This window comes from Amblyomma mixtum, chromosome 9, assembly GCF_055824585.1.
Source record: "Amblyomma mixtum isolate Tamu chromosome 9, ASM5582458v1, whole genome shotgun sequence".
Lineage (NCBI taxonomy): Eukaryota > Metazoa > Arthropoda > Arachnida > Ixodida > Ixodidae > Amblyomma > Amblyomma mixtum.
This window is the reverse complement of record NC_143020.1, coordinates 41,519,044-41,529,453: the sequence shown is the minus strand read 5'-3', so window position 1 is coordinate 41,529,453 and position 10,410 is coordinate 41,519,044. Positions and strand designations below refer to the sequence as shown.

Genomic DNA, 10,410 nt, shown 5'->3' with positions numbered 1-10,410 from the left:
CAAACGGAAGATGGGGCGAAAAGTAAAATAGAAAAGAACAGAACGTAAAGTGAAGACCACGTAAAGTTTGAGATGTGACTGGGAGACGGAGAGTAGACTCATCATCCTCATCAGCCTACTGCAGTACACAGGCCCCATTGGCATCCCATTAAGCCTATTCCGTGCCTGCTGCGTCCACCTTCTCAAAAGAGGCTTCCTAGCCCCATCTGCCTACCTGACTCTTAGCACCCTCTGCTACCTTTGCCTTCTCTTGTACTTCTAAATTTTACAGTGATCTGAATGGACTTGTGCCATGCGTAGCTAAACCGTATTCTTTAGACGACTACTCTCGACTGAAGTCTGCGATCTGCCTTGAGCATACTGTTTCGTTCTGCGCCCTCTACCTCCTCACTTTCTTCCTTTTATTCAGTTTTCTTCATGCTACCCAGTAGTTCGCGGGTAAAATGAATGCTAAACAGTTATGAACTGCTTTTTTTGTTTTACAGCGAAAGCGGTTATACCAAGCCTTCCCGGGTGGGTTCACAGAGTATACCACCAACATCCGGTCCCGTGGCCGGTGCTGCCTACGTCACCGTGCACCAGTTGCAAACATTGTGGTAGCCCAAGTGCCTACAGAGTCTTTTGATCTTAGGCACTGCTGTAGGTCTTAAGCATTCGCAAAAGACAGGCACCAGCTCAGCGACAGCTTTCGTTTAGTTTAGCGGCTTACATATAGGAACGCAAACACTTGGCGTTTCAACGTTAAAGCCTTAGGTAGCCCGTGCCGCAGAAGAACCGGCGTTGCCGGCGTCCACTGCAGGCATTGTTGGCCGTCAGCGAAAAATCCCAGCTGTAAACAAGGTAGGTAGCCCACGTAGTTAGCAGGTGGGGTACCGTATGTAACGAAACCTGCCTACCGGACTGCGAACAAACTGCCCATTGTAAATTAATGACTGGTGGCAAGAGCTTACTCGGAACAACTTGGGTCTGCCATTGCAGGGCAATGGCGCATCGCTTAACCGCTGCAGAGCTGGGCTAGGAGGGCTATGAGGACTCCCAGGGATACGGATGTAAAGTAGAGAATGATTAATTCGGCATATAAGCGCATTAACCGATTAACGTTGCCGCGTCATACCCATAAAGGGGAGTGAGCTTAAGTGGTCCCTCCAATTTTTTTTCCTGCAATTAGTCGTGCTCAACACATATCCGAAGTCCGAACTTTTGTTCTTGTACTGCGTTAGAGCACACCTACACCGCTTTAGACGGCTCTTCGAATCGCCTCCTCTTCCGCGACTTATGTTTCGTCACGGTGGCATCCAAGGGCCACTGTAAATAAAGTGCCGCCATTGGTTATACTAGCACGAGAAGGGTGAGAATATTTACATAACAGGCATCAACAAGAGAGAATGGAGAAAGCAAGCGTCGTTTAAGTGTACTGTTGGCCGAAGACCGCTAGAGCCCCACAAGATTCACTCTGCCGCCCAGCTATCAAAGCTGGGATATCACTAAAAGCCTCGAACACAAAGAAACAGCAGTGCTCAAAACGTGCTCACTGAAATACTTTCACTGGACTGCTGAAAGCGCCCTTTCAGTCACGTCAGTTCATTTGCATGTGTTTTGTTTTTCTTTGCTGCTTACGTGGAGCGCATCAACAAGGCCAAACCCGCGTGCGTCAAACACGGGAAAAGACCACAGTTTCTCGTTACCGATGTGAATGCGACGGGCAGTGGCATTGAGTAGGGTAACAACGTATTGCTGGCATTAAGAAGCCCCTGCTTAGGCTATCGCTACTCGATTATGATCGTGCATAGTGTGTACTTTCTTTCCGGGTGCCTGATGACCCGAACGGACAGAAGCCATTGGGACTTTGAATAGAAAAAAAAAAAAAGTGCGTACGTTCGGGTGCGGTGGCCTTGAAAGGGAAGTGCAACAAACTTTCGCGGCACTTCCTCAGGGCGCCGTTGTCTGTCTACGTCGTTTTATCTCCGGCAAGCCTTGGCACCCGCTCTCTCGCCCTCGGCCCCTTTTCTGTCGTGAAGCCCGGAAGTCGCGCTCTGTTTCGCCATTCATGCGCCTCGGCGCACTTCCGATCGCAGCGTCGGTGCCCGCTTTATCTGGCCTATCCTTCGAGCTCGACTCCCTTTCCTGTTGACTCTCCTACCAACTGCGTACGTCCTGCCCAGCGTGGGCTGCGTATGTGCGGCTGGGCACGCGTTCTCTGTCGACGTCACTATACTATATGTCTGTGTGTTTGTATGTACCGGTGGGTGTGTCAGCTGGCGCAGCTTGTTAGCGTCCGTGCGCTGGTACAAGCCGTGTCTGCCTCCATGTGCGCAATGTCCATATCTGCTACTGCGTGCGCATTCCATTGTGTGAACGTCATCGTTTGTGCATCCGTACGTGCTTTAGAGAACATGTGTGTGTGAAAGGGGGTACGATAGGTCGTACTACGATGCGCGCGTCAGGCAGAACGCAAGGAGGGGGGTTTAGATGGTAATGGCCGCACATTTATCCGACGTCAGTCTTAGTTCCTGGGTTCGGCCTGGGTATGGACGTCTAAAGGCTTTTTTTTCGTCTCTATCTAACTCGTATGTGCGTGCTTAGCATGTTATGTGTCTGTCCCTGTTGCGTTGCGTATATATAGCCCGTTCTACCAATAGGCGGGGTAAGAACGGCGTTATCATTCTTCTTTCCTTTTAGGGCATATCCTAATTGTTTTGTGTACGCATTCCGCGAACACTTGCATTGCTCGTGCATTGCAGGATCGTTCGTCATCTGGGACGTTTATTTTTTCCTGTGTTTGTGCGTATGCACGGAATGTGCCCCCGGTAATGTGTGTATACGTTCAGCTCCGCTGATCTCGGCCTGCGCTCCCGAAGCGGTAGCGTTTGTTTGGTCGCGTTGTGTGTTTCTGCAATGGTTCGCAGATGTGTCTGCACCTCGGCACGTTTGTTCGTACGGATGCGTTGAACGTGCTCTGTGAGTCGTCGCCGGCAGATAAAAAAGGAAAGAGTTGAAGCACTCTCTCTCCTCCCCTGCACCCCACTGGCTTGAAGAGAGAGATTGAACGAGAGTGAGGACGACGTTGCGGGGAGGCGCTGGCAATCTGCCCGCGCGGTGGGTGAGAGAAGTGCGGCGTCCTGGTGAAGAAAACGTGTTTGGGGCGCCAACGACTGACGCATCTGCGCCCGGCGCCTTTCGGATGCGACGCCGCCGAGCTATCCTGCAAGAAGACGCAGAGTAGTAGAACGAGTATCGTTCAAGTCGCACACGTCGCGTCTTATGAGGTGAGTTCTTAGCTTCAATCGCCTGTGCATGAATGAGAGCGCAGTGTGTCCAAACACTGATTACCGCTGGTGTGGCTACTCCCCGCGAAAACATAGCCTGCTTGCGCAACTTTTCCTAATCGCACGAGGTTAGTTACGGCGTATTCCAGTCGGCGATCATGAACACGTTCCCTTGCTCCGCGAACAAAAAAGCGTGCTTCAGTGGGCGATTTAGATTCAAATCCTGAGTTCTTGTTGGCCGAGATGGATTTTGTGCTCCTTCGCGGATTCAGGCCTCTGCTCTGGATTGCCATTTGGAATATGCCGTAAGTAAAAGCTGAGCGTTCATTGCGTTCCGAGTGTCAACTGCTCGTAGCGATGTACGAATATCCTATAACGCCTTCCTTCACTGGTTTTCCTTGTGCTTGAATATCCTATGCGTGAAGGCACGGGACATTGTATTTAAATTGTGTCTGGCCCTGCAGTATAGCGAAGGCGTGTACCACACTTGCGCGTAAATGCATCCTTTGTGCTTAACACATATACCACAAAGCGTGCTCCTGACCTATGCATTGTTGCTGGTTTTGCTTCGCCACTAGTACGAAATTTCTCGACGTTGAAAGGACATCTCATTATCAACCCTCTCGTTTATTAGTGACAAGACCGCGATGCAATCGGAGTCCCCCTAAGCGACCCAGTAGTAAAAGAGGTAGCCTGCATATTTTTCCAAAGAATGCACTTACGTCTAAGTGCTGTAGGTCTGTATTCAAGTGCTCCTTTGTAGCCAACATAGCCGCACGACGCTACAAACTTGGTGCGTGTATGGCTGAACGTACGAAATTCTTTCGCTTCTCATAGTTATCAACTACGTTAGACTTCGAATCAAGTATTCTGCTTTTTGCAATGCATTAAGCTATAAATAGCCGCGACGCCGTTTTCTGTTGCTCTGATTTGGAGACACTCAAGCGCGTGAAACCAACTGCCGGTGGCTTGTTTCCTTCTAGAGTGGTCGACGGACCGCGGGGTAGTAACGCCTTTTGATGGCCCTATAATATGTGGTCTTAAGCTGCGCACGTCAGTTTCAACGACAGCAGCACTGAATTATTTGCGCCGATAGAGAAGTGCGAATGCATAGCAGACCGATCAAAGCTGACGGAGTACTAGAAAAAAATAGGCACACACAACGGAACTTGACTAACAACCCGCTCCGGTTTCAAGACTTCAGAAAGTCCGCGGTCGTTTGTGGTGGACTCAGATGGGAAGCTACGCTAGAAAACTGTGCCTTTACGTGTTGCTATGGCAACTCCCTGCCTGGCTACTCGTGGCTCTCATTGCCGTAAGCTATTAGAATACAGTGACACGGCGAAACTTAATACTTAGCTATGTGGTACCAGGTTAGAAACCAAGGACAGTGTGTTCTAAGGGCTCTTTTTATTAAAATTTCATGATCCGCCCGCCACAATATCAGTCGCTGTGTTATCCGAGACATGTTTGCCGTGTTAATTGTGTTTTCCTAGGCGTCATAGGTGTCGTCGTTCGTCTAGAAACAGTCAACTATATACATACGTGCTACAAGCCTCCAGCGCGGGCACGGCCACCCTACGAACAATATTACACCCTGGTCTTCATCATGGCCACCGGAGGCCAAATTGGGCAACCAAATTCAAACCGGAGACTCGAGCCCAGACTCATCAAGCAGAGTAGGCTTCCCCTTAATCAAGAACCAGAGCAATTATTCGTAGGCTACTGCGGCCATTTGAGTCTTTTCAGTAGTAGTCCAACGGCAATGGCCGTGATACGTGCTGTCATCCGTAGCACCATCAGCTACCGCTGATCACTCGTTGCACCGTGAAGGTAAAACGGCTGCAACTTTTTTGGTGAGCCTGCTGGGAAAAAAAAAGTCAAAGTAAAATAAAACTAGAATTGAACTGTTATATCCCCACTGCCTTACGTGCACATTGTAACCGGGGATTTATCGCTTTTTATTTATGTATAGCTTAGAGAAAATTGCAAAACCATTGTAAAGGCTAGAGGTTTCAAGGAGGCCTTCTTTCTTGACCTTCTTCCTTGCCTGCCGGCATTCCCTTCAACTTTTTTTTTTTTGTCTAGCTTGCGGCGTATTACAATCGGATAAATCCGTTTTTCGAGAACATCTATTGAAGCGCTGAGAACAACGCTCTGGTAATGCAACTCCAATTCTTACGGCTGCAAAGGAGGAGCATTTGTCCTTGTGGTTAACGGACAACGCTAAGAGCCGGAGCCTGCTAGGGTTTCTTGAAGAGGATAGGCTCCACGGTCGACTTTAGCTTATCGTCAGCACCTTCATATGCCACATGGGAAGTCTTCCAATTAAAAAAAAACTGCAGTTCTAGTTCTCACGCGCGCGATATTGCCAATACCTGTGTTAGACCATGTCGAAACAGGGAAGCACGATGGCTGATTTTGAGATACGATCAGGGCGTAAGTCTCTGCGAGCAAGCTGGACTTGCTCCCGTGTCACTCATGAAACAAGTTCTGAAAAAGAAAGAAAAAAATATAGCTTGCGAAATACGAAACACGAGGTGGAGTTGTAAAGGTTCTGCGGTCAGTGGCGTCTACACGGATGGCCGTTCCCGCGAGATGACATTCACGGTCACAAAAGAAATGTGGCCTCCATGAGCGAGTGAGCTATACGACAGAGATTATACAAGCTCTCCTGCGGGCCGTCCTGGCGTTATAGTGCTTCTCTGGTTTTCCAGCTGGTGCCAATATTGGTTCCACGCTGGTTTCCCAGCTCGGGCCAAAATTGGTGCATCGTTGGTTTCCTTGCTCGTGCCAATATTAGTATATCGTTGGTTTTCCAGCTCGTGCCAACATATATTCCCTCCCTGTCATCGTGTCTGCGGCTAAGCAGCCCGTGATTAGTCCGCATAGCTATCTATACACACCTTAGTAGCGAAGCGTCGATGGTTTTTCCGTTACTTTAGATCAATGTATTTGCCTTGTTTTTATGCGAACAATATGAGCATCATGATTGTGTGTTTGTGTGTGTGGTGTTTGCGTGTGAACATTTCGACGAATGAGGATTCTTTGGCGAAACCAGCAAACTAAACCTGCGCTGTACTTAGAAGCAAGAAGTATATCGTACCGCTGGCGGCTAGTTGCCGCGTGTAGGTCGCACGTCACTAGTATCTTCAAAACGTGACCTTTAGTACAATGTTGCCCTGGGTTATCAGGTTTATGTCCTAGGCATGACTTGCGTCCGTCTTCCTGTCTCTGCGTGAAAAACCTTGATTTCAAAGCCTTTTGTTCATTACACATTCCCGGATATAAGTTGTTCCACTATTGCAGCCTAACGAATCATGATTCACCTCCCTCCCCTTCCTGACACGCATCCCCTCCCACACCACTTTCCTTCCCCACCCCCGGGGCCTTCCTCCTCGGAGCGAAGGCCCTATTTAATCCCTGCCGATGATGAACGCTTTGCCCAGACGAAGACAAGTCCCCTTGTCGAAACGTTGGCTCTAGCAACCTTAGGTTTTCCCCTCTCTTGTTCATTTTGTGATCGCCAAGGACCATCTACCGCACCCTCTCTCTACCATGGACTTGATTTCTGTAGTAATTTTAACGTGCAAAGCAAACTTTGGCGCATCCCGAATTTTTTACTCCGTCATTTTGAATTCGCAACAGCCTTCGGCGCTCATAGGGCTGTCCGCAAGAAACAGGCGCAGAAAGATGTGCCAATGAGAATTGTTGTTGAAGCAAATTTTAGGGTTGATTCTTGCTAATGAAGTGTTCTGCTGGGAATTAAATTAAAAAATTGCACTTCGATACCCGAGCTCTGAAGTGTGGTTAATGTATATGAGCAACTATCATGAAACGATCTGCAAATTACTTTCACGAGTGTTGCGGGATGGGAAAAAAAGAGTCTATAGCCGGTTGTAAACGTTTGCTGTATGTTTCCTGCATGGGCGTCCATTCTCTTCCGTTCGTGTATTGAACTGTGAGCGCTCGGGAGCCATATTGTATTTTTGGGTTGTGTTGCTCACCACGAAATATCATTAGACAAGGCATAGTTCAAACTGCTCTCCTTCCTTAACATGAAACTGAACTTTGCGAGGCTGAGCATTTTTCAACCTTCATGGGTTATTTGCGAAAAAAACAGGGGCGAGGAAAAATTCCTTCAAAGCAGATCCTTCAAAGAAAAATTAACAGATGCACGTGGGTAGCTGCAAAACTTCCGAGCTGCAAATTCACCTTATTTACCAGGCTCTGTAAGCAACAGTTCCTATTTGAAAACAAACAGGTTTCGGCGCCACGTCCGCAGAGGTTCCGGAAAACGTCTTCAAACTAGTTCGGCAGGGGAAACCTTCAAACACTTTAGTTTAGTTTAGTTTAGTTTAGTTTAGTTTAGTTTAGTTTAGTTTAGTTTAGTTTAGTTTAGTTTAGTTTAGTTTAGTTTAGTTTAGTTTATGGGGTTTAACGTCCCAAAGCGACTCAGGCTATGAGGGACGCCGTAGTGGAGGACTCCGGAAATTTCGACCACCTGGGGTTCTTTATCGTGCACCGACATCGTACAGTACACGGGCCTCTAGAATTTCGCCTCCATCGAAATTCTACCACCGCGGCTGGCATCAAACCCGCGTTTTTCAGCAGCCGAGCACCGTAATCACTGAGCCACCGAGGCGGCTCAAACACCTTAAGACACCCTCACTCGCTAGAAACAACTTACAACTCTTCCTAGCTTTATTACCCTAATCTACTTGAATATATGCTGAACAAGAATTACGCAAGTATCTTAGCTTCGTTTCACCCCCTCCCCTTTAATGCAAATTTAAACAAGGTGTTTCGCTTATACCACGCTTACGCAATGCTCGGATGGGTTGCCTCTGACCGTGTTACTTTTTATCTAAGGAAATTGCTTCCGTACAGTCTGCCGCAGCTTTATCCAAGTCTTGACACATTTCCGCGCAACGCAATGCAAGAGGCGGGGTAATGTCAAGCAAAGCAGAACGTACTTCCTCTTCCCAAGTTCATCAACAGGCTGTTGCGCGTAGCCTTGTAATATCGTTCGGAGCGGTCGTAAAGCCTGGGAAAGGTCATGTTACAACTGCTCTCAGCAAAGGAGGAAAAAATATCTGCAAGAACGCCTGGCCTTTTCATAATTAGCCGAAAACACCCTCTTTCAACCGTAGCTGCAATTGTCAAGAGCTTGGCATTGTCACCCCATATCGTTTGCTGCTTCCCGAGCCTAGAGCCCCTGAATGAACCAAAATTAACGACTTCCTTTGAACCTTCCGGCTTCTCCCCTCTCCGGACGCGTCGCGGTAGGATCGAGCCGCCCATTGGCCGAGGGGCATTGGTCACGTGTTAGCTCGCTCCCTTTTGCTCCGCAGCAGACGTCGGTGCCATTGGCGGGTATGAAAGCACATTTCGTTTTGTTTTTGTGCGACGGAGTTTTGGCGGGAACTGTTTCACCAGCGTTGACGGCGTTTAAGGCCGGGATACATGGAGCGTTTTCTACGGCGTTTTTCGCCCAGCAGAAAACGCTGAGGCGGCGCGACGCGCAACTTGCGCCGGGTCGGAATACATGGAGCGAAAAAGCGGTGGGTGCCGCCTCAGTGTGGCCAGACGAGCTAAAAATGCTTTTCTCAACACGAAACGCACAAATAAAGTATAAAGACCATTTTTGTATTTTTTAACAATTAAACGCAAACAATAATTGCTAACAAATTGTCTATAACTCGTTTACTTGCTTTTGAGAATGTCTCAATATGTTTTGTGCCTGTTTAGCGGAGTGCGCGCGTTGGAAAATTGGTGGTATGGCCACGCTGTGCGTGATCGGCAGAAATCGAGGCGCAGAAGTGAGCGACGCGTCTGAGTCTCTTTCCAGTCGCTGATCCAACGCGGAGCACATCTATCTGCCTTGGCTGATTCGAGCTGTGCTTGCTCGGTGCAAATTTAGACTTCGGGCGCACTGCGAGCAGCATAGGGAAGATTTTTGGATCGAGTACACAGCGCTACCTCGACTGCCTTCATGGGTGCACTTCGTCGTCTGCTGCTTTTAAAGAAAAAGTTATTGCTGATGAAGCTGCTCCAAGAAAAGAAGAAAAGGAAGAGGAGGTTCTGGGTGCATCCAGTATGGGAGGCAAGAAAGCAGGAGGGCGAATTCCACACCGCGGTAAGTACCTTTTGGTTGATTGCGAACAATCGTACGCTCTTCATCCCGTGTAATACCCTGCTACAGTACGAGTGAAATCCTAAAGTAGCACCGCTATTCCTGCTTGCACATTCTATAACCATCAGAGTTTATACCGTTCGGAGAGCACCTTACATCAGACAGGTCTTCCGGCTTATTTTTCGTGATACATTCTGGATGCAAACTAGTGTAAAAAAACGCGAGAATGGCTTTACGTGAGCTGCGGTAATTGCACTCAAAATGAAAAAGTTCGTACAACGCGTCATCGCAAGCGCTTACATTTCGGTAGGGGTGTCTTCCTACATGCTACTTTTGAAAATCACTGTTGTTGCGCCGTCCGCCTAGTACTCGCACTGACTTCAGCCAGTGGACGCGCTCGACTGCTGACCCGAAAGACGCGGGTTCGATTCCGGCCGCGGTGGTTGAATTTCTGTGCAGGCGAAATTCTAGGGGCCCGTGTACTGTGCGATGTCATGGCACATTTTCTTATATGGGAATTATTTCAAAGATTGCTTCTTTGCTTCTGACCTATGATTAAAGCTTCGAATACGCTTCGCATGGGCCGAGACATGCTGTCGGGAGCTCGGCATTCTCCCGAAAGGCGTTTATTTTGCTATAAACAGCGAGCATGATCCTCCTGCATACCAATCCCGACACCGCGCGACGCGTGACAGGAATCGTGAAAAAGTTTGATTGGAGACTGGGAGCGACTGGCTGTGTACATCTCAAAGAAACGCTGCAAAGTGTAGTGACCACTGCATTGTTCGCTGGTTGTTCCCCGATTGGTTGTTAGCTGCATTTTAAAAAGTGCTGTACCTTGACGTGGATGCAGTGACAGGATAGGAGAGCAGTTGTGTCATGGTCATAAAGAGCGGTATGCACTTAACAGATTTATGTTTGTTTTGCTGTCATTATTGCAGTACAAAGTCATGAGAAAAGACCCGCCAATGTTTTTCCGGTACTACCGGATGTATCCGGAACAATTTG

General features: G+C 48.3%; 1 protein-coding gene across 1 annotated transcript in view; it reads left to right on the top strand.

Annotated features, from left to right (window-relative positions):
• The first annotated feature begins 3,126 nt into the window (after nt 1–3,126).
• LOC149328839 (uncharacterized) overlaps nt 3,127–10,410 on the top strand; it is a 32,197-nt gene continuing 24,913 nt past the window's right edge. The window contains exon 1 of the mRNA XM_089559804.1: nt 3,127–3,266. The gene's annotated coding sequence lies outside the window, so the exon portion shown is untranslated. The remainder of the gene's footprint in view (nt 3,267–10,410) is intronic.